Source organism: Mauremys reevesii, linkage group 1 (genome assembly GCF_016161935.1).
Source record: "Mauremys reevesii isolate NIE-2019 linkage group 1, ASM1616193v1, whole genome shotgun sequence".
In the NCBI taxonomy this organism is placed as follows: Eukaryota; Metazoa; Chordata; order Testudines; family Geoemydidae; genus Mauremys; species Mauremys reevesii.
The window spans coordinates 152,367,979-152,392,379 of NC_052623.1; the positions used below are offsets into that span (position 1 = coordinate 152,367,979).

At 42.0% G+C, this 24,401-nt stretch overlaps 1 long non-coding RNA gene across 3 annotated transcripts in view; it reads left to right on the forward strand.

The window, feature by feature from the left end:
* LOC120395653 overlaps positions 1 to 24,401 on the forward strand; it is a 144,139-nt gene that overhangs the window by 42,884 nt on the left and 76,854 nt on the right. For 2 of the 3 annotated variants that reach the window (XR_005592731.1, XR_005592733.1), the window contains exon 3: positions 23,026 to 23,133. This is a non-coding gene — a long non-coding RNA (uncharacterized LOC120395653). Of the gene's footprint in view, positions 1 to 7,544; positions 7,664 to 8,729; positions 8,881 to 9,194; positions 9,283 to 23,025; positions 23,134 to 24,401 lie in introns of all 3 variants that reach the window. The other variant, XR_005592732.1, reaches the window with a different exon arrangement.

Consider the following 24,401-nt stretch of genomic DNA (forward strand, 5'->3'; position numbering starts at 1 on the left):
AGGGGCCATGTTGAAACATTTGCACCTGCAGGAGGAGAGAAAGGGAGGGTAGTATTTTAAAAGACACATTTCAGAGAACAAAGGGGACACTCTGGTGTGAGTAAGCCATCACACACAGACGCGCAACAGAATTCAGCTTGCAGGCAGCCTAAGGGGACGCAGAGTTCTGCTTTGTCTACATTCATATCAATGCTTTCAAACTGCTGGGCCCCCTTTCCCATAGCAAGCAATGTCTGGTGGGTTTGCCATATAAATGGAGGGCCTGTGGGCCCTCTGGGATGATCGCTTCACACAACACCCCCCACCCCCCGCATGGCTCTGATGAGGCTCTGAGCAGGGATGAGCCCTTTAAACTAAATGCGAACAGCCCAGAGTGGCTGGATTTCCTCCCCCTTGCCCCCCACCGCATGGCTCCAATCAGGATCTCACTCACCAGAAGTACCTTCTCCAGGGTCATGGTCTGGGAGCCTGCCTTGGGAGTGGGGCGGGGCTATTGGTTCCAGCGTTCAGAATAGTTTCTGGCAAGGGGGGGAAACGGATTCCCAACTTGCCGCCTGTGCACTGTCCTCCCCCCCTCCTCCTCCTCTTCGTCCTCCAGTGACTCTTCCTCCTCGCTCTGTGCAACTCCCCCATTGCAGGTGTCTGCAGACAGAGATGGTGTAGTGGTGGCGCCATCCCCCATAATTGCATGCAGCTCATGGTAGAAGTGGAATCTATGGGGCTGTGACCCAGAGCACCTCCCTGGCTTTTTGGTATGCTTGCCTGAGCTCCTTGATTTTTGTACGACACTGCTCTGTGTCCCTGGAGTAGCCTCTTTCTGTCATGGCCCTGGAGACTTTAGCGTATGTATTTGCGTTTCTTTTTTTGGAATGTATTTCTGCCATAACAGACTCGTCTTCCCAACATGCAGTGAGATCCAATACCTCCCGTTCGGACCATGCTGGAGCTCATCTGCGAATCCAGGACTGCATGGTCGCCTGTGATGGTGGACTGTGCTGATGGTCACCTGTGCTGATCGTGACCAAGCAGGAAATGAAATTCAAAAGTTCCTGGGGATTTTCCTGCCCACCTGGCTAGTGCATCGGAGTTGAGAGTGTTATCCAGAGCAGTCACACAGGAGCATTCTAGGATAGCTCCCAGAGGCCAATAATGTCGAATTGCATCTACACTACCTTTAACCCAGGATTGCGATCTCGATTTAAGCGCTACTCCACTTGCTGAGGTGGACTACAGAAATCGGATTAAAGAGCCCTTTAAATCGAAAATAATGGTTTGGTCGTACAGATGGAATCATTTTTTTTTTCAAATTAACTTGGTTAATTCCGAAATAACAGACTAGTGTAGACCAGGCCTCAGATTTGGCAAATGTCAAAAGCTGTGGCAAATGTGTGAATTTTCTGTAATATTTTATTACCTATTTTTATGAACAATATGCTCCTCATCTGACTTTTCATTGTTGTCCATTGGATGCAGAGGGTTTAAATACTTCTGTTGTAACAGAGCAGAAGGCCTGAGGAGTTGTGTCATGTAGAGTCTGGGGTGGTAGGAATGCACCATCAAGAGCTAGCCAGAATCCACACATGTCAATGGAGGAATCCAGAAAAGACAATGGTATCTCCCGTGGTCAAACATTAACATTTACAACAGGAAGCTGCAGGAGTAGCATGGTAGTGTCTGGAGGACAAAGACAAAAGGAGTCAGGAATTTGCATTAAGAAACAGGCTCACAGATACACAGGGATTTTTCGTGGGACTGAGAGATAAAATGGGTCACAAAGAGGAGCTGGAGCTCAGGGAAGGAGGGCATGGTGAAGCCCTGTCTCCCATCAACATGAACTGAGTTCTAAGCATGTCTCTTTCATGCTAACTCAAAGACATTCAAATACTGTGTTCCAGGTGACTAACAAATTATTATCTTGTTATCAAAAGGCTGCTTGGCATTGCTACAGTTACTCACTGAAGAGTATTGTGCCCTGAAGATATGAGTCTGGCTCAGCTGGACTTGCGGCCAGGCGCTGCAGAGAGAGATGGGGATTGCTGGAGACTGACAGCCCAGTTTCAGAGTCATGAAGGCCACAGGCCTGTCCCTGAAGGACAGTGTGGATCTTGGGGTCCACCACACTACAGTCACTGTCTACATTCTGAACCTGTTCCCTGAGGGAGGACAGTCTGGGACTTCAAATGACTCCGGCCAAACTTTGTGGAAAGTTTCAATTTAATTGGACATTTCTCTTAGATAAGAGACTTTGTGGGAAGAAGAGCTAATGTGAGTTTAGGAGTATTTTGGGGAGGGGAATAGAGGCAGACCAGCTGGGAATGTGGGAGAAGAGGAAGCTATAGCTTATATTATCAGTCAGAACATAGTTAAATGGGTTCTAGAGGAACTGTGTCAGTGGCATTCCTATGACCATGATGCATGTACAAAATCAACATCATCCTCCATTCAGTTTTTAGACATTTGGGTTAGAACTGCAGAAGATACTGAAAAAAGACCAAATCCTGCCATCTTTGATCAGATAATTCTCATTCCTTAGTCAAGCAAGCTCTTATTTAAATCACTGAGAGTTTGACTGAATAATGATTAAGTGAGGGTCTATCCTGTGAGATAGTGAGTACTTCCACCAAGGTGTTGAATGACCTTATTTCTCTTTTAAGTCCCTGGCAGCTGAGAGTTCTCAACATTTTGCAGGATGAAGCCCTTACTAATGACCTCAGAATCTGACTCAGATTATTTTTGGTTGTGTGTTCTATATAGTACTTTAGTCTGCTGAACTCTGCCCACAAGAATCTCTCATTTCTTGTCAGAGCATTTTAACTAGATACAGCCTACAACAAATTCCATTAGCATTGCATTCCATTAGCATTCCATTGTACTCTGTTAGTGTAAAAGTTCACAAGAATACTGCCATCATCTGAGTTATGGTGCTACTCTATCCAGTGCAGATTCAAGCCACCTGAGATTAGCAAATACATAAACAATCTTGCTGTTCCTGTAGTTTTAGTTCAGTCTAGCTTGGACCATTTTAAATAGTTTATATTTTTATTACATTACAAATGGGGAGAAAAACCCCAAAACACAACAATAACAACCCCAATGAGAGCAAATGCAGTGCTGCACTAAAGAAGGAGTCTAGTTAAGGCTGTTTATCATAATAAAATTAGTAATGCCAATATATTATCAGACAAAGTAATGCTAGCAAAATAATATTTGCACTTTAAATGGTCTTCCAGAGGAAGCAACACACAGTGCAGTGCTGATTATGTATTTTGTATTCTGGCTATTATATTTAAATTAGGGCTGTCAAGCGATTACAAAAATTAATCATCATTAATCGTGCGATTAATCACGCTGTTAAACAATAATAGAATACCATTTATTTAAATATTTTGGATGTTTTCTACATTTTCAAATACATTGTGACAAAGTTCCTCGTCTGCATTGGTGGGTTCTGTGCTTTTTGGCGGATTTGCTCACCACAGAGGTTTTCGGCAGTCCTCAGTTTGGCTCCTTTTGTTTGTGGCACAAACCTGCCGTTCACTCGGCTAACCTCATCACTGGCCAGCATGGGGAAAAGGAGAACAATCCTCCACAGTCTCTGCTGGCCCACCTAATGGGTTGGGGGACAGGCCAGAGACCTTACCCTCTGGTGGGACCCAAGGTCCAGATCAACTCCTCTTATATCAAATAGGGAGTTGGGGAAATGGGGGGAACCCGGGACTGCCTCTACTCCAGGTTCCAGCCCAGGGCCCTGTGAATTTGCAGCTGTCCTTAGTGTCTCCTGTAACAGCTGTGTATCAGCTACAACTCCCTGGGCTACTTCCCCATGGCCTCCTCCCAACACCTTCTTTGTCCTCACCACCGGACCTTCCTCCTGATATCTGATAATGCTTGTAATTCTCAGTCCTCCAGCATTACGCCTACTCACTCTCAGCTTCTTGCATGCCTCTTGCTCCCAGCTCCTTGCATGCCCCTCACTGACTGCAGTGAGGTCCTTTTTAAACCAGGTGCCCTGATTAGCCTGCCTGTCTTAATTGGTTCCAGCAAGTTCCTGATTGTTCTGGAACTGCCCCTGTTACCTTACCCAGGGAAAAGGGACCTGCTTAATCTGAGACTAATATATCTGCCTTCTATCACTCTCCTGTAACCTGGATCCCAATAGGATCACTCTCCTGTAGCCATTTGGCATGACCCTGTCACAATATTGATTTCAATTACAATACAGAATACGTGTACAGTGCTTACTTTAGATTTATTTTTATTACAAATATTTGCACTGTAAAAAACAAAAGGAATAGTATTTTTCAGTTCACCTAATACAAGTACTGTAGTGCAATCTCTTTGTCATGAAAGTTGAACTTACAAATGTAGAATTATGTACAAAAAATAATTGCATTCAGAAATAAAACAATGTAAAACTTTAGAGCCTACAAGTCCACTCAGTCCTACTTCAGTCAGTCGCTCAGACAAACAAGTTTGGTTGCAATTTGCAGGAGATAATGGTGCCTGCTTCTTGTTTACAATGTCACCTGAGAGTGAGAATAGGCATTCGCATGGCATGGTTGTAGCCAGCGTCAAAAGATATTTACATTCCAGATGCGTTAAAGATTCATATGTCCCTTGACACATCAACCACCCTGATGATGGGTTCTGCTCGATAACAATCCAAAACAGAGCAGACCGACGCATGTTCATTTTCATCATCTGAGTCAGATGCCAACAGCAGGAGGTTGATTTTCTGTTTTGATGGATCGGCTTCTGTAGTTTCTGCATCTGAGTGTTGCTCTTTTAAGACTTCTGAACATATGCTCCACACCTCATTCCGCTCAGATTTTGGAAGGCACTTCAGATTCTTAAACCTTGGGTCAAGTGCTGTATCTATCCTTAGAAATCTCACATTGGTACCTTCTTTGTGTTTTGTCAAATGTGCTGTGAAAGTGTTCTTAAAACGAACATGTGCTGGGACATCATCCGAGACTGCTGTAGCATGAAATATATGGTAAAATGTGGGTAAAACAGAACAGGAGACATACAATTCTCCCCCAAAGAGTTCAGTAACAAATTTAATTAATACATTATTTTTATAACAAGCATCATCAACATGGAAGCATGTCCTATGGAATGGTGGCAGAAGCATGAAGTGGCATGCACATGTTTAGCATATCTAGCATGTAAATACCTTGCAATGCCAGCTACAAAAGCGTCATGCAGATGCAGGGCTGGCTCTAGGCACCAGCAAACCAAGCACGTGCTTGGGGCGGCACATTTTCAGGGGAGGCATTCCAGCCATCTTTTTTTTTTTTTTTTTTGCCTAGAGCTGGCCCTGGCAACAGCAGCACGTTGTGCATAGGGGGAGAGGGCAGGGGCTGAGGCCACTGCGGTTCACACTGCGGGGGAGCAGCGCCCACACCTTGTGGCTGGGCTGGGCAGGCTCCAAGCGGGGGACACTTGTGCTGGGGGCTGCCCTGTGGGGCACACAGAGCCGCTTGCAGGTGCCTCAGGGCGGCCGCCCCCCAGTGCCGCAGCCGGGCTGGGAGAAGTGCCCCGAGATGCCCAGGGACTGTGGCAGGGAGGCCAGAAGCAGCAGAAGCAGCGGGGCCATAGAAGGCAGGGCGTTGCCATGTGGGGCCAGCATCCCGCTCTCCAGGCTCCGCTCCCTCTGGAGCTACCCTGCTCCCAGCCGGTCCTGGAGGTGGGAGCCCTGGCTGGAGGGACCCTGGGCTGAGGCAATGCTCGGGAGCCCTGCTGCTCACCCCAACCCTGCCAGCTCCAGACTGGCTGGAGGAGAGGGGGGTAGTGGGTGGAGTCAGCACTGGTGGGGGGGAGCCCAGGGCTGGGGTGGCAGGGGGTGTGGGTGGGGGGCGGGGGCAGAGCCCAGCGCTGGAGTGGCAGGGGTACGGGTGGGGGAGGGCATTGGTATGGGGGGTAAGAGCCCAGGGCTGGGGTCGGGGGCAGCCAACATTTTTTTTGCTTGGGGTGGCAAAAAACCTAGAGTCAGCCCTGTGCAGATACCTGTTCTCACTTTCAGGTGACATTGTAAATAAGAAGCAGGCAACAGTATCTCCTGTAAATGTAAACAATCTTGTTTGTTTTAGGGATTGGCTAAACAAAAAGTAGGACTGAATGGACTCGTAGAATCTAAAGTTTTACATTGTTTTGTTTTTGAGTGCAGTTATGTAACAAAAAAATCTACATTTGTAAGTTACACTTTCACGATAAAGAGATTGCACTACAGTACTTGTATGAGGTGAATTGAAAAATACCATTTCTTTTATCATTTTTACAATGCAAATATTTGTAATAAAAATAATTATATAAAGTGAGCACAGTACACTTTATATTCTGTGTTGTAATAGAAATCAATATATTTGAAAATGTAGAAAAACATCCAAAATATGTACCGGTAATACATTTCAATTGGTATTCTATTTTTAACAGTGCGATTAATCACGATTAATTTTTTTGTGTTAATTGTGTGAGTTAACTGCAATTAATTGACAACCCTAATTTAAACAGATGAAAACTAATGCCTGGTCTCCTGGCTACTGAAAACCTGGTTGCTATCATCATAATTCTCCAGTTTCGGTGTTTTGCATGATAACTATTTTGGGGGATTCGCTCTCACTTTATTTTTTCAGTGAGTAGAAATGGTGCTTCTGACTACAACCAAAAGATTAGATATGAATATACTGATAACCATTTAATTTTACCAGAAGAAAAAGGAGTACTGCTGGATATAGTACTGTTTCCTAGCCTGTCATCCCTTAGCTGAAGTTAATTATTTCCAGAATTCCTTGAGAGCAAGAACTCCTACCCAATGTGCATAAAAGAGCACTTCAGGCCCATGCCCTCTCTCCACCTCTAATAGCTACTTTTATGTATAACAGATAAACAACATGATTTAAAAAAATATATAAGTAAGTTATTTTGGTTTTATTATGGTGTGGTTGAAGGGAGGTCCTTTTTGCCAAATCTGTCTCAATCCCTTGCCTGTTCTCTTTTCACTCATGACTAAAAATGGTCAAAATATAATATCAATTTTGCAAAAAAAATATTCTAAATGATTTTCCAGTCGGAAAATTCAAAATGGAACAAAAAGTCTAGATTTCATTTTTTTTTTGCATCTGTATGAAAGGAAAAATTCCAATGGTTTCAAATAGAAAATTGCTAAAAAAAAGTTGAGATTTTGGCTTTGGTTATTAGAAACCAGCAAATTTTCAAAATTTCAAATTGAGTCCATTTAAAATTTCCACATTTCAATCCAGAAGAAGTTGAAGAGTAACTGAGTTTATTTCTCAGTGCGTCAGCGGGAAGAAGAGAAGAGAGGATAGATTAAACCCCACTAGGCACATTTGGCATGAGAGAACAGAACAAAACCTCAAATCAGACTGAAAACAATAACAAAATACCCTCTCCCCCAAGTCCACAGTGGAAGGTGGAGAAAATAAGAGGATGGGGCAGGGTGGGGGTAAAGAAGAGGATGGAAGTGGAGATGATCTTGTTACATGGCCGTACCACTTCAGCTTGTGCTTCTTCATGGTTGTCAGGAAGTCTTCATACGATCCAGAGCATTGGGTGATGATGTTGCGGACCTCTTCATTTGTGACATGGTCGAAGTAGGAGATGCCCAGGATTTTACAGAAGCATCTCATCTCTACAGATAAAAGTAAGAAGTGCAGAGGTGAAAGTAGGTGCAGAGGTGAAAGTAAGCCAGTACTGTCTGGTACGGCATACCGGCAAGAGCCAGTATGCCATGCTGGACCAGACTGCCTGGTGATTTAAAGGGCCTGGGGCTCCCCGCAGTGGCAGAGCCCCAGGCCCTTTAAAGCACCACTCAAGCCTTGCTGCCAGAGCCCCGGGGTAGTGGCGCCAGAGCTTGGGCAGGGATTTAAAGGGCCAGGGGCTCCAGCCCCTGCAGGGAGCCCCATGCCCTTTAAAGAGCCACCCGAGCCCCACTGCCAGAGCCCTGGGGTAGCGGCAGCAGGGCTCCCATGGTGATTTAAAGGGCCCGGAGCTCCGCTGTGGTAGCGGCGGGAGCCCCGGGCCCTTTAAATCACCCCGGAGCCCTGGGTCTCCCAGCTGCTTCTGTAGCTGGGAGCTCTGGGGGTGATTTAAAGGCCCTGAGCTCCCAGCCACAGCCCCGGGACCTTGATTTACAGGGCCTGGGGACCTTAAAGGCCCCGCCTCTTCCAGTTGAGGCCATGCCCTCTGCTCAGGACTCCAGAGTACCGGTAAATCCTTTAAGTTACTTTCACTCCTGACTACCTGTATTTTCTGTTCAAGTTCTGCGGTCTATGTCTCGCACACATACACAAATATGGAGATGACCAATGCATACAGCAGTTTCAGTTTGGATTCCAGAGAGATGTTCTTATTCCTCCAAATTGGCTCTAGCTTTGCCACTGCTGCTGTTGTTTGCGCAGTTCTTGCTGAATTTCTGCCTTGGATCATTCATCAGTGATGATTGCCCCCAAATACTTGAACTGTTTCACTGTCTCCAACTCTTGTCCACTGACAGTGATATGTGAGCTGATCCCATCACGTTTGTTTGTCATCAGCTTGATTTTCTCTGCACTGATTTCCATGCCATATTTTGCAGAGGTTTCATCCAATCATTTCACAAGTTTGGCAAGTTCATATTCGCTGCCTGTCAGACCATCAGTGTCATCAGCGAACCGAAGATTTGAGATTGTTCATCCCTCAATGCTGACTGTGCATATGTGATCTTCTAGGGTATCAGTCATTATGCACTCCAAGTAGATGTTGAACAGTGTGGGCGAAAGAAGGCAGCCTTGCTGGATTCCAACAGTGGTGCGAAACCACTCTTCTATTGTGCCATTGATGATAACTGCACTGCTGGCCTTGGAATACAATTATTTAATGGTAAGAATAAGCTTACAACCAACATTGTACTTCTTCATAGTTGCCCAGAGAGCTTCATGCCATACTCGGTCAAATGCCTTCTCGTAGTCCACAAAGTCGTGGTAGATGTCCTGCTGGTGTTGTAAGTACTTCTCACATAGAACACAAAGGTTGAAAATCTGTTCTGTAGTACTTCTTCCAGTATGAAAGACAGCCTGTTCTTCAGCGATGATGTTGTCTGCTTGTGGCTTCAATTTGTTCAATATGACTTTCAACATCACTTCACTGGGAGGGCTAATTAAGCTTATGGTCTGGTAATTTTGATACAATTGCAGGTCGCCTTTCTTTGGCAGAGCGATGATTAGTGACTGTGTCCACATGGAGGGCCACTCACCTGTCTGCCAGATCTTGTTGCAGATCTTGGTGAGTACATCTATTATTATTTCTCCTCCAAACTTCATCAATTCGGCTGGGATGTTGTCAATACCTGTAGCCTTTCCATTCTTGAGTGATTTCACAGCTGTCTCCACTTCTTCATGTAGTATTGGAAAGTCATCCTCCTCTGTTGAATCTGGGCTGTCTAAGACACTAGGATCTCCCTAGTATACTTGTCGCATCTGCCCTGGTGGTCATTATTAACCCGGGCTGCAATCAATCGGGTGTAGACATTGTTGACTTGCTCATCATATGGTGTGTCTTGGGCAAATTTCTAACCTGGCAGAGCCCATCCCTCTCCAGGCAACCCCCTTTTAGTTGCCTCTTACGACATGCAGGAGGCGCAGTGGGCCTATTCTGTCTCCAGACCCACAGGGGAAGCCTTCATTTGCCCCTCACTAAAGCCCCAGAGACCACTGTCAGGTATGCCACTGGACTGCTCAGAATCCACAAAACACCTGTGAACAGCTACTGACACAGCCTACAAAATTGAGCATTGAAGTGGTCACACTTGATCCTTTGAAGAACACATGTACCTATTGTCATATCGCAGTAACAGTTATGCCAACCTGCTCCAAATAATTCCTCCAATATTCAATCCAATTACAACTAACAGGGTGAAGGTGGTTGGAGTGCTTGCAGGTAAATGCTGGAATTCAAGTCTAGGGAACACAACACAAATAATGGCACATCTTCTTAGAAGTTCCTTATGTCTACTTCCTATGGCAAACCCCCTCATGTCTTCCCTTTAGTGAATCATTCTCAATGGCTGTTGCCAGCTCCAAGGACAGAACTAAGGTTGCACTGCAGGTGTGGCATGCACCTTAACTTTGTATTTCTGGTTTTCAGACATTCAAGTTTCACATTAATTTAAGTTCCGGTTTTCAGAGCTTTGAGTGTAGCTGAAAGCGATGTTATAGAAGGGCATGAGGCACAACAAGGTAACCTTTACTCTGTGTTGTTGAAGCTGCATTGGATTCTGTGTAGGACATTCAATAGCTTCTCCTTTTTAGAAGTTTAACTGGTTTGGTTCAGAGGGTGGAGATGGGAGTTCAGGGAACCACTCAGAATAGGTAAGCTTTCATTTCCAGACCACCAGGTCAACACAACTCACTGACTAGAGTTACCAATAATCCTAATAGTTGAATATTTGAAGGAGCCTACATTGAATGAATGAATGAATGAATGAATTTCATTCCAATTCTTAGTTAATAATTACTAGTGTTATTATTATTTAATTGACCATGGCATGTGTGGGCAGTGCTGTACAACCATAAGGAAACAAGTGATCTGTGAACCAAGAAACATTGTATATCAGCATGAATATCCATCCTTTCTTTGCCTTTCAAATAAGATATGTATAGAACAACTGCCCATATTACAAAAAATAGTTATCTCAATAGGCAGTCTGAGCAGAGGGGCCAAGGACTGACGGTGCATGGGAACTGAAGTACTTTATTTGTCTGTGTGTTCCATTCTATGCATCCGATGAAGTGGGATGTAGCCCACGAAAGCTTATGTTGAAATAAATGTGTTAGTCTCTACGGTGCCACAAGTACTCCTGTTCTTTTTGCGGATACAGACTAACATGGCTGCTACTCTGAAACCTTTATTCGTATTGTTGCAGCACCCCAAATCCCCAACTAGTATAAGGCTCCCCAGTGCTCGCAAATATGAAAGGATGGTCCCTGCCCCTAAAAACTTACAATCTAACCTCTCACCTTTAGAAATGGGACACCTGAATTGGGAATGATGTGAAACAAGGAGGCAGCCAGTAAAAGATTATATTGCCAGTGCTCAAATTGTGCTTGGGCTGTGCCAAACAGAGGACTCAGGCTTCCAACTGTATCTAACATATAGTAGCTGCAGAAAATTCTCTTTTAAAAAGTTTTATTTTTTTAAAAAAGCTTTATATATTGAAAACTTTTATCTGAAATTTAGCATTTTTATGCCATCATTTAGAAGGTTTATGCCAACTGTGGAAGACAGCAAGAAAATTACCTATATGTAATTTTAAATCTCCACTTGGTTTGACAGCTTCATACTTCAGGAGTCAAAGCATTTTCTGCTACAGATGGCAGATTACTTCCGTAGATTCACTGAGTAGTCCTAGATCTGACAGATTCGTCGTATACCTCTTCTGCAATTATGGGCTAGGCAATTGCTCACACTCAACATTGGAAATGGAAGTATGTGTGTGTGAGAGAGAATAAATGTAGGTCTAGGAAACCAAGGTTATCATTTATGCCTTTAAATATGTGCTATGGAATCTTATCTTTCACCAGGGGAGCTACCAGAGCTTAACATCTCATTCAAAGGATGACACTTGGTTCATACTGTGCTTTCTCCCCTTCCCCCAACATCTGCTCTAATATTTCCTATGTGAAAAATTTCCTTTTAGGAAATTATCCACAACATATAACAGGACAAAATCAAACAATCATAAATCTGTTTTATACATAAAGTCAGATGGTGAATACTTTACTCACATTGTTGAGCATCAATAACTCAACTAAACTTAGTGGGACTACTCGCGGATAGTTGCTCATATATGGGGTAAAGTTCAAAATCTGGTCCGTGATGCAGAATCACAAGCAGACAGTATGTTACATTTAAATCTGCAGCTGCTACAACCAAAAGCAGCATGAAAGCCAAGGTGGGAAACATCAATAGTCCACGTAAGTTCAGTAAGGTTCTAGGACTAGGAAAACCTGGGTCAGCAAGATTGCAAGAAAAACATGAGGTTACCATACTTGCAAATTTCTTCCTTCTCCGTCCCCTTTTTCTCCTTTAAGCAAACACTGACTATGAGATGTCCCTCATAAAAATCCTCCTTTGATTCATCAACATGGACCTGTGATCCTATCCTTCCCCATCTCTTGACTTCTGTGTTCCCACTATCATCCGCCTACTATTGACAAGCTCTGTCTCTAAGCAGGTTCCTTTCCCTCTGCCTGTTAACATGCTACTACTTCTTGTCCTTAAAAATCTTACGTGATTCCTCTTGCCTATTTCTCTCCCACCCATTTCCAAATAGATTTCTTGAGCAGGCTGCAAATTCTCACTGCATCATCTGTAGCTCCTGGAATCTCTGTAATCTGGTTTCTGGAAACTATACCTCACTGAAACTGATCCCATTAAGGTCATCAGTGGCACTCTTCTTAGCCATGTTTGTCCTCCTCGGTTGATTTGCTCCCTTCCCTAATATCACTCCTCTCTCTACCTCTCCATCCTGAACTTTCAGAGTCCTATGAGCTCAGTTGGTTTTCTTCTGACATCTATCATCACATGCCTCATTTGGTGGCATCTCTTCTTACTTTTTGTTCTCCATTGACATTCCTCAATTCTTGTCTTTGGTATCCTTAGATTCTCCCTTTTTATATTCTCAAAAGAAGTCCTTGTTCTCAGTTCTGATTCCTAGTTCCACAGTGGCCCACAGCATCTGGAAGCAATTGCAGGAAAAGTCCTGCTCAGTCCCTGCAGCCCTGGGATGGAGTTTGCTCAGTGTGGATGGGACACTTAGAGAATTTAGCTGTCAAATGCTTCTACTGAGCATGCATGAACTTAGATATCTTTACACAGGAAAAATAACATATTTTTCCCCTAAACATACTCTCTGAAGTGACTGAGGGAGACACCCAGCACAGAAAATTTCAGCCCAAATAGTTAAAATATGTCAAAGCCATAAGCAACTGAAAACAGGGTCTTATAAGGGAAACAATGGGCAACCTTAAGTATAGGAGACACCGCCTATAATAATACAGCTCTACCTGCAATAGAAAAATATATTAGAGCATCTCATGATCTTCCAATGCTTTGGGTGGCCCTAAGCCTCTGATTGCCAGAGGCTGGGATAGAACAACAGGGGATGGGTCACTTGATAATTGCCCTGTTCTGTTCATTTCCTTTGGAACATCTGATATTGGTCACTGTTGGAAGACAGGATACTGGGGTAAATGGATCATTGCTCTGATCCAGTCTGGCCATTCCTATGTTCTCATGTTCATCCTCATGTACCCCTTTGTATTACGTCTAAGCAAGATTGTAAGGTTATGCGGGCAGGGGAAAGACATTCACATTTGTCTATAAATTACCATGCACTTATATTGTATCATACAGAAAATAAATGAATTAAAGTAATCTGAATCAATAGACCAACTAGTAAATGTGCTGATGTAGAAAAAAATAATGAATTGGATTAAAAATGAATAAGCTTTGAATTGGCAGAGAAGTCAGAAGGCCTGATATCCTTCATTAATGATGCAATCGAATTGTTGAGGGCAGGAAAAACTATGTTACAACAACAGTGAATCAGCATGAAAGGTATAGGGAAAGACCTCTATTTTAACATTGCATAGGATACTATCAATAGTAACTGCCGAGTTATGGTTGTACTGATTTTTTCAGTTAAAGCATGGTTAAGATAATAGCTGAGCAAAATTCAGAATTTCTATCAAATGAGAAATTCCAACATTCCTTTTCATCCTGAAATGGGATGAAAAGTTGAAATTTTGGACAGAACCCCCCCCAAAAAAATTGATTAATAAATGTTTGATCAAAACATTTCAACATTTCTGAAATTAAAACCTTTCATTCCATTTTATTGAATTGACCCAAAATGCGTTGTTTTGAGTCAGATCACCATTAAACTTCATTTCTCTTGCCTCACAAGAGATGTGGTTCAGGCCCCAGTTGTGTTCATCCCTGGAGGATCACATCTCCAAAATGCAATGTGGACCCAGCTTACTGAGCTGCATGGTGCCTCAGGGGAGTCATACGACTGAGTGCATTGTGGGAGACTTAGTCTGCCAGGGAATCTGGTCCATAGGATACAATGGAGCCCAAATTACAATTGTCATAAGCAATGCACCAGGGAAGTACATTTTAATATTTTTGAATTGATTCAAGTTAAAACATTTGGGGCCATTTCAATAAAACAACATATTCTAATTCAGGTCAAATTAACACAAAATATTTAGTTTCAAGCTTTTCTAGTGGAAAAATCAAATATTTTTAGCAAAAATGAAACTTTCCCATGGAAACGTCATTTTCAGTTGCAAAATAATTCCAAATGAAAAATTCCAACCAGCTCCTGTTTATATCCCTTTATCAGACATGAAGGCAAACTCTTATCCTTTCTGAAATTACATTGTTCAGTTTTAAGGTAATGTACAAAATGTTTGACCAGTCCGCAAATAATAATTTTGCAGTGGCTATATTTTCATGATCTTAGTATGCTGCTCAGTTTTGTCTTCAGCTCCTATCTGTACTTTACCAACTTCTATCCTCTCCTCTTTACTAGGATATAGAGAATCCCTACCCTAAGGGATGTCGCTATCCTAACCACATGCTCCTCCACACCTGTCAGCTTTCCCCCAGATCTTAATTTAAAAACTGCTCTATGATCTTTTTAATTTAATATGCCAGAAATCTGGTTCTGTTTAGATTTAGGTGGAGCTCATCCTTCCTGCATAGGTTCCCCCTTTTCCAGTTCCTAATAAACCTAAATTCCTCCTCCCTACACCACTGTCTCATCCACATAGTGAGACCCTGCAGTTCTGCCTGTCTAACTGGCCCTGCATGTGGAACTGAAACTATTACAGGGCATGCTATTACAGGTTGCACAGACAACCTTTATTTTAGCATTTCCTAATTTTTGAGTGCATAACTTTGCAACCTTAATACTCTTTTAACACAGATGTTTGCATATTATAGTCATGCTATGTAACAATGATGAGTAATGTCCTTCTAACTCTTTAGTAGCTGGGGCTTACTTTAAAAAAAGTTTTGCACTTTTGATTTCTCAGTTTGTTTCTTTTTGGTTTTCAGTATTTTGTCATCAACTCTGGTCATATGGCTTTGTGGTTGACTTTAATAATGGAACAATTTAGTGCAAATCATATTTGTCACACAATAATGAACACATTTACAAACTAACTTTGCAATACAATATAGTTGAGGTAGTCTGTAGGTAATGCTGAACAAAGTAATATCAGCTGAGGCCCTGATGCTCCAAAGCATCCTCTGACACAAACTCTTGGACCTATTCAGAATCCCACTGAAGTGTCTAAAACATCTGAAATATCTAAGCACAAAACGAATAAGGATTTAACAAATATTCTCTCATTTAAATACTTGATGAACCTACTTCTTCTGTAGCCTAGATACTATTCTTGACTCAAAGTGCAACCCCCATACTTTCCACTTTCCTATTACCTACCTCCCCATATATATATAAAAAAAAAGATATATGATTCCCCACCTCCATCCACCTCAGGCTGCAGAAGTCTGGCAGTCTTTCTGTTATTTGTGTCAACAGTGACAAAAATGGAATTTTCTTCAGCAATGGCAGTGACTGAAAAGTAATGGAAAGCACATAAAGTTGAAATGTATTTCCCATTTTGGAAGTTTCATTTCATTTTATTTGTTGCCCTTGTGTCTCCACTCATAGAGAAATTTCAGAAGCACCACGTCCTTAAGCTTTTTCATTACCAGTTGGCCTCCTTTAATCTTATATAAAAGTTAATTGGTGAAAAGAAGGATTCAAGATAACCCTTTTAAATATGAAAAATAAGTTTAACACTACTCAATATTCGGTAACATAACAGTCATCCTCCTTTATATTCAATGTGGAACTTCTATACAGTAAGATTGTGACAAAACACAGTCTTGTGGCTTGTCTTTCACAAGTCCCAAATAATACTCAATACACGGCACATTAAATATCACTGGAGTGTGAAGAAATTAAAGCTGAGCCTTGGCATGACTTGTATCTGCGTCATAAGAGCCAATGCCACAGATAATTTCATTAAGAGCTGAGAATAAATTAAGAGAAACGTTCATAAAATGCAAAGAAATTCAGATCAAGCTAAAAATGCCTAATGCTTCCTGTAATCCTTAACTAACCCATGCTGTCTGCTGTCATTATTAGAACGCAGATAATGAAACCATGCACTCTTCACATTTACTATATCCATCCATAAGCGAGTAAGTGAAGAAAATATTGTTAGTCTGAAGCATATAGCTTTATTTATTTTGTTTTTCACTATATTTTTCTTTAAAAAAATAAATTAGGTGTTTATTACAGTATCTAATAATGGATGGTACATAATGGGTGCTTAGGCAACATTATGGTCTCTCATGTAGCAAGGTAATTATAAACCTTGCAATGCATGTTATGCGTGGTCTATAATGCTATGTCAGTTATTAGACTATTATGTAACTATGTTATTATGGAGTTATTAGATCTTCATTTAAGAATCTGAAAGTACTATTTCTGTCTCACTCAGGTTTACTATGACAAGATTCACAGAGGGAAACTCTTTGAGATGAGTCATTGACTTGATAGATGCTAATTGCGCCAAAAGAGACTTTATGGTCTAATGTGTCAATAAGAGTGCAGTACCTTCTTATTAATTATCTGGAAAAGAATGCTACGCAGTGTATTAATAACATTTGCAGAAGATATTAAATAGTGAGGTCATGAAAACACTCTCAAGGATGACAGCAATATAGGAAAATGGCAGCTAGAGTGGTGACAAGCTGAGTAGAAAGCAACATAAATTTCCTTTGGGAGTAGAGGGATGCAAGCTAGGAAAATTGACTTAGGAGGAAAAACTAAAAGAACAAAATATACACAACATAACAAAGAATGACTACTGGAAAAATGTGGAGGAGTTCAAGAAAACTACGAGGAAAGGAAATATTGAAAGAGCCACCACCACTTAAATCATTTAAACTAGACTGTGAAAAACAGTCTTGATCAAGATTTTACAGTTGGGCTATTAAATTCATTCTTAGGCAGGCAGTGGTCAGCTATTCCAAAGTGCTGAAAATCCAGCCAGGACCAAATAGTACCTAAATGTGGATATGGAAACCTTTTTGAATACATCTTACTGCAAGTCCACATCTTACTGGCTTGTGGGTACTCCCAGCTCATTCAACACTTTGCCTCATTCTCCTCTCACTTCCTTTTTGTATGTGTGTCCTAATCTTTTCTTCAGCTGTTTCTTCTTCTTGCTGTTCCTCAGTTTCATTTCATACAGAATGATAAGCTGTTAACAGAAGGTATTAACCTATACTTCAATACAATGATATTATTTCGATTTTCCCACTAATTACTGACAAACAATGTAAACCAAGTTAAAACTTCACATGTTTCCTTTTAAACTTTTTCACCTGCTATTTGCATCTATGGAGTTTCTTGCTACAGACCTTGTCCAGTCTACTTTTTGTAGTTTTGCACTGTATACTGTCTATATATGTGTAGCCCAAGGTCAGTGTGCTTCAGCAGCAGCCGCACTGGGAACTACAAGTTGTGGACTACAAACTGTGGCATGTTGAGAGAACTTCCTGGTTCCTGAGGTCAATATTAGCCTGGCCCTGGTTTGGAGTCAGTGATTAGATTAGAAGGATTAGAGAGCCTAAGTGGGTGTTGTAGCCAAGAGACTCCTGCCAATAGGGGAGAAAGTATTGGGGAGGAAATCTTAGGGAGCAGCACAGTAATTCCATACCTCCCTGCACAGCAACAGATCTGTAGGGTTCCTGTGTTCAGTGATGATGCAGATTGCAGGGTGGAGATAGAGGACTGTATAAAAGATATACAGTACCTGCTAGCTGCCACCAGCATTCCTGAGCCTTTGAAATTCCCCGCCCTCGTAAGATACCTGAGTGGAAGGAGAGTAAATTAGTCTTTAACTTGCCACCTCAGGAGCATTTTCCAGCGTGAGCTGTTGAAGAGCTTAGAGCAGAGATAAGGAACTACCATTTATTGCTGGACCACACGACAGACTTTTATGAGAGATGCCAATGCCCTAGAGAGACAGCCTTGTCCTATGCCACCGAGTTAGAGGCCCTACTGTGGGTAGTAGAGGAGAAGCTCCCAGGGGCATCCTATCCCTAATTGGGACTATACATTGACACAGCAATTCATGCAGAACTTCCGGGAGTGAGAAGTGTGGAACAGGTTGCTTCTCTATATAACATTCCAATAGCTGCAAGGAGTACTCTGTCAGCTGGCCCAGGAGAGGAATGTAGAGGGTAGAATGGATGTGCCAGCCAAGAGGATAAAAAGCATTGAACAAGCAGCCCTGTCAGACGGCAGTGTGCAGACTGCTCCTGAGGTGCCTCCACCCAGGAGTACAACAGATCATGTGATTCCAGAGGCAGTGAAGCGCCTAGCTGGGCTAGTCCAAGAACTGACTGTCCGCCAGAGACACCTTCATGAGAGCATGGGATAACTGGAGGCACAGGTATTGCAGCAGGCTGCAGTAGCAAAGATGACACCCCAAAATTCTAGATGGGGAAGTGATCAAGGTACCCCTGATGTTAGTTTCTGGGGTTCCAGAGGCTGTTTCATATTCCACCAGTATGGACAAGAAGGCCACATAGAATGGAACTGCCATCAACCCCTTCAGTCCCACCCCACGGGGCCAAAGCAAGTCGAGGTGCCCTCTTCTTCAAACTGTGAAAGCCTGACACCCAGGGGCAGGTGATAGGTGTAGAGCTGGTGGGAAGTCCCTGAGGAGCATCAGTGTGCACAACTTTCCAGCATACTCTATCAATTGCAACCTGGCATTCCAGCCTGGTGGGGCCCTTGAATGAGAAAATTGTGGAGATGAATGGTATCCTGTGCCAGACCCTAATTTATTCAAGGTCTCAAGTCACAACCATCATAGAGGATTTCTGGAGAAACCTCCCTACCCTGGGCAGGTTGCACCCCATGCCTGTAGCTATCCTAATAGAGGGAGCCAGGGCCCGGGGTCTCCCATCAAGGAGCAATCAAATTAGATTTATCTTTTCTTGGAAAAACCTACAAGAGAGTCTCTGTCCTTGTGGTGCCTAGGATGAAGTACTGCTAGGGAGTCCCCATGTTGTTAGGGAAAAATGTCATCCATTGCAATTGGAAGGATTTAGCTAACCAATAGGGGAAACAATTCCTGGACTGTCTGAAAGGGATGTCATTAGCCAGGTATGCGGCCTATAAGCAAGTGCTCTCTGGCCAAGAGAGGCCATTCTTAAGATATGCTGGCAAGCAGCCCATCTTGTTAAGAGCTGAGAAGGAAGAAGGGTACTTGTGAAGGCCCCCTAAGATATAGGGTGGGAACCAGACACTGTTCTGATAGAACCTGATGCTAAAAGTCACTTGCTAGAAGGTTTGAGGGTGGAGGAAGGCATAATGGATCTTGAACTCAGGAAGGCTGATATTTATCTGCAAAATATAGGACACACAATTGCTGCAATAAAGAGGAATCAGCATCTAGCTACCCCTTCAGTAGTCTACAGCATGACTAATGCGAGCAGAAACTTAAAATATTCTCCAGGACAAGAAATTAGGGAAGTGGCACAGGCCAGAGCTGCTATGACAAAAGTGGACCTGTCAGGCATCTGTGCAGGAACCAGCTTGAATGAAGATATTGGAAGAATTGCTGGGGCAGAATGCAGAAATATTCTCTCAAAATGACCTTGACTTGGGCTGCACTTCCACAGTCAAGCATGAGATACCCCTGATTGATACTATTCCTGTGAGGCAACCCAATCAGAGAATATCTTTGGCACAATACCAGGAAGTCTGCAAACACTTGCAGGAGATGATGGAGGCATAAGAAATCAGACCAAGTTAAAGCACATATGCTTCACTGATGGTGGTGGCAAGGAAGAAAGATGGTTCTATGCGAGTGCATATTGATTACAGACAGCTGAATGCTAAGACCATGTCAGATACATTTCCTTTGCTCCATATTGAGGAAGTCTTAGATGCCCTAGGAGGAGCCAGATATTACTCCACAGTAGACCTAACCTCAGGGTACTGGCAAATTTTCACTATTACACTGCATAACCTTTCAAATATGTAGGTGAACATTTCTCACGTATAGAACTCCTCAAATCAACCTCTGAAAAAGGTAATTCCACCATCACTGCTACACTTTCAGGAGCACTATCAAACCTGTCATTCTGCAATGTGGAAACTTGAAACTCTGTTCATGAGCAGCAAAGAATCCTGTGGCACCTTATAGACTAACAGACGTTTTGCAGCATGAGCTTTCGTGGGTGAATACCCACTTCTTCGGATGCAAGCAGTGGGTATTCACCCACGAAAGCTCATGCTGCAAAACGTCTGTTAGTCTATAAGGTGCCACAGGATTCTTTGCTGCTTCTACAGAACCAGACTAACACGGCTACCCCTCTGATACTTCTGTTCATGAGGTGTTTCCATTGTTGCTGATCTTGTATCAGGCTCCAGACTTCCAGAAACTACCAATGAAACTAACTGGGCATTCTCCAGTGGCAATTCCATTGTTGCTCTGCTAACATCTCCAGAGTTTACCACAACCTTTTTTTTCATATGACCCACATGTCAGCACACAACCCTGACATCCCCCAGAATTACTATGTAGGAGACTGGTCCTTTTACATCTTGAATGATATTTGGCATCCATTTGGAACCAGATGAAAGGTTTTAGTAAAGGCAGCTTCTTCAACAGCAAAACTACATTCTTTAGCGTGTTTATCATGTTACTGCTTTTTTTGCCATTGTTTTTGCTGTATTTTTCCAGTTAAGTATGGATACATAAGGTCTAACTTGATCTTAATTTCTTTCCCATTAACATCTCTTCTGGGGACAGACCTGACAATTAAACAGGTAACGAGACACTTCTATATCTATAGTACCTCCAGGTATTCTTTTGAAAACTTCTTTAAATGAGTGAATTGCCCATTCAGCTAACACATCTGATGGTGGGTGGTAAGGTGCTAATGTAACATGTTAAATGCTGTTTTGCTTCATAAATCTTTGGAATTCCATGCTACTAAAATAATTTCAATTTTCTGATACAAGCATTTCAGGTAAACCATGGACACTAAAACTCGTCTATAGTTTTTCTATGGTGGCTTCGCTAGTGGATGTAGTCATGGGATAGATGTCTCCCGATTTGGAAAGTAGTAAAAACATTTTTCCCAGAAATGGTCCAGCATAATCAATATATACTCTCCTCCAAGGCTTATCTAGCTGTTCACAAGGATAGAGTGGAGCCACAGTAGACAAAGAGAACAAGATTACCTACCTTACTTTCAATATCAGTATCCAAATTTGGCCACCACATGTAACTCTGGGCTAACATTTGCATTTTAGTAGTACCTGGGTGCATCTGCTGGAGTTCATCTATTACTTCATTACTTGGAATGCTGACCCTTGCTTCCCAAAATACATACCCAGCTTGCAAACTAAGTTCACTGCATCACTTATAATAAGGTATGAGCTCCTGATCAGGTTTGGTCTGCGGACATCATCTTTGCACAAATTCTCTAACTTTTGCATATACTAGATCTTTACCGGTCTCTTCATAATTGTCTTTTTCATGTCTCTCAGGTAAAGGCAATGGCTAAAGTATTTGCATTTCATAACTTCTTATCAGCTTTGTGCACAATGGGATATTTATAGGCTCTCTGTCTGGACCTGGGTGATGCCATCTGTGGCTTGGCTTTCATCTAATTAAACAATGAGATCAAGGGTTTGTGATCTGTGCAAATTGTAAATTTACCCCCATAGATATATTTGTGAAACTTCTGCACCCCAAAGATAACAGTTAATACTTCTCATTCTATCTATGAACAATTATGTTCAGCAGAAGATAGAGTCCAGGATACAAATCTAGCTGGTTCCTCTGACCCATCCTCCATCTGGTGACCTAAAGCAGCTCCAATTCCATAAGGAAATGGATCATAAGTCAATATCAGTTCTTTGTCAGCTTGATAAATGACCAGGACTTCTGAAGACTGCGGAAATAGTTTTGAATTCTGAAACACTTACTCCTGAGATGCTATCCAATAATATTTAAACCTATATTTAAGTAGCATCTACAGAGGCATTAGAAGTGTTGAGAAATTTGGCAAAAACATAACATCATAATTCACCAAGTTTAAGTAAGCATTCAATTCTAAAATATTCTTAGGTGCTGGGACATCCCTAGTTGCCTTTACTTTATCTTTCACTGAGTGTAGTCTCTGGGCATCCACTTTATAACCCAGATACATCCTTTTTTAGGTGCAGACATGCTTCCTTAAGCCTCTTTAACACTTCTGCTAAATTTTCTTCTGTGGTACCTGTGATGAGTATATCATCCAGATATACTGCTGCATGCGGAATTCCTTGAAGCAATCCATCCATGGTTCTTTAGTATATAGCAGGGGCTGAGGACACACCAAAAGGTAACCAATTAGATTTAAACAGTCCTTTGTGAGTATTTACAGTGACATATTGCTTGGAATCTTCTTCCAGAATGATCTGTTGGTAGACCTGACTCATGCCAAACTTTGTGAACAACTGCTGTCCCAATAAAACTGCAAAAAAATCCTCAGTGTTTGGAGCTGGGTACTGTTCTAATTGTGAGAGCCTGTTTACAATTAACGTATAGCCACTTATAACTTATATGTGTATTGAGCCATCCTACTTCAACACTGGTACTATTAGTGTAGCCCATTCAGAAACTTTTCAGGTTCAATAATACCAGTTGCCTGTAATCTTTTTAACTCAGTTTCAGCTTTTGTTTCATGGCAAAGGGTAGAGATCTGGGTCTGAAATTACAAGGCATGACATTGGGGTTTATGTAGAGTATAGCAGTAGTGTCTCGTAAAGTGTCCAGTTCATCTTTAAATACTTCCTTCTGTGCATGTAAAATAGTTTCCAGCCCTATATCATCTTCTGATTTTAAGTGATGCACTTTTCCTTTCCAGTCCAGTGAAATGTCCAACGACCCTCTATAGAGCAAGCTAGGTGTGGTGCCTATGACAACTGGCAACAGTAGATGTCTGACTTGGCTCTGAAAGCAAACCTTCACATTGGTGAGTTCCTAGTATCTTTACTGCTTCTCCAGTGTATATTTTTAATTTCATTCTACATTTCTGCAATGCAAGTGGCTTGCTACTTTTCCACAAGGTTTCATATACTTCTTGGCTCATCATAATTATGCTACATCCTGTGTCAACCTCAAATCATACTTTTTTTTTCATTTACAGATAGCCCAACATGAATGGGAACTACTTTAGGAATAGTTCTTTCAGTTATACTATACATAGTATAAGCTACTTCCTCATCTTCTTTTTCACTACTGTCCTCTTCAAGTACATGAAAAGTAGCATAGCTATGAGGCTGCTTTCTATTGTAGTTTTGTGTGTCTCTTTTCTTGGTTTTGTTTTGACACACTCTTCGAATGTGCCCTGTCAACTCACAAATGTGACATCGGGGGAAGGTGGTGCAAGTTAATTGGATCAGCTACTAGCTGATTGGTCGCCTTGAAATTTTGTGCACTGTACCTTGTTTCCCGTGTGCTATTTCCAGCTCCCCAGGCTCATGTGGCTTGCGTTAGTAAATCTTGTATGTTTTTATTTGGCGATTCCATAGTCTGGGCCAATTTCAGAGCTGTTTCAAATGTTAACTGTGGTTCAGATAGTAATCTCCTTTGCATTTTGTCATCATTAATGCCACAAACTAATCTGTCTCTCAGTGTTAGTGTCAAGGTCACACTATAATTACAGTCCTGAAAGAGCTTCCTCAGTTCTGTCACAAATTCCCCTACTGCCTCCCGTGCTTTCCTTGACAGAAAGTTAAACTTAAATCACTCTACTATTTCACTGGGTGTTGGGTTGAAGTGATTTTTAGACGATTTAATAGCTCATTAAAAGTTTTATCTCCAGGCTTTTCAGGGGTTAACAGGTTTTTCATTAAACTGTAAGTCTTGGCCTGTACACTGCAAAGTATGATAGCATTCTTTTTACCTTCATCTGTAATATCAGTAGCAGTTAAAAAATAAAAGATAATATTTCACAGTATTCATCTCAAGTTTGTAGTTGCAGATTAAATGGTGAAATAGTACCAAAAGGTTGCAGTCATTTCTTTCTCTCTCATTTTCGTTTGTGTAAGTTCAGCTCCACCTGGTTGCCTTATTTTGTATCATAAAAAACACATAAAGCAGCTTCTTTAGGTATAAGAAGGACAAAGTAGGTTGTGCTGATGGGAGAATGGCACTATATGTAAAAGAAAGCATAGAGTCAAATATAGCTATAATAGGCAGAAACTTGGTGGAACAATGATAGTCAATAGGACACGAGAA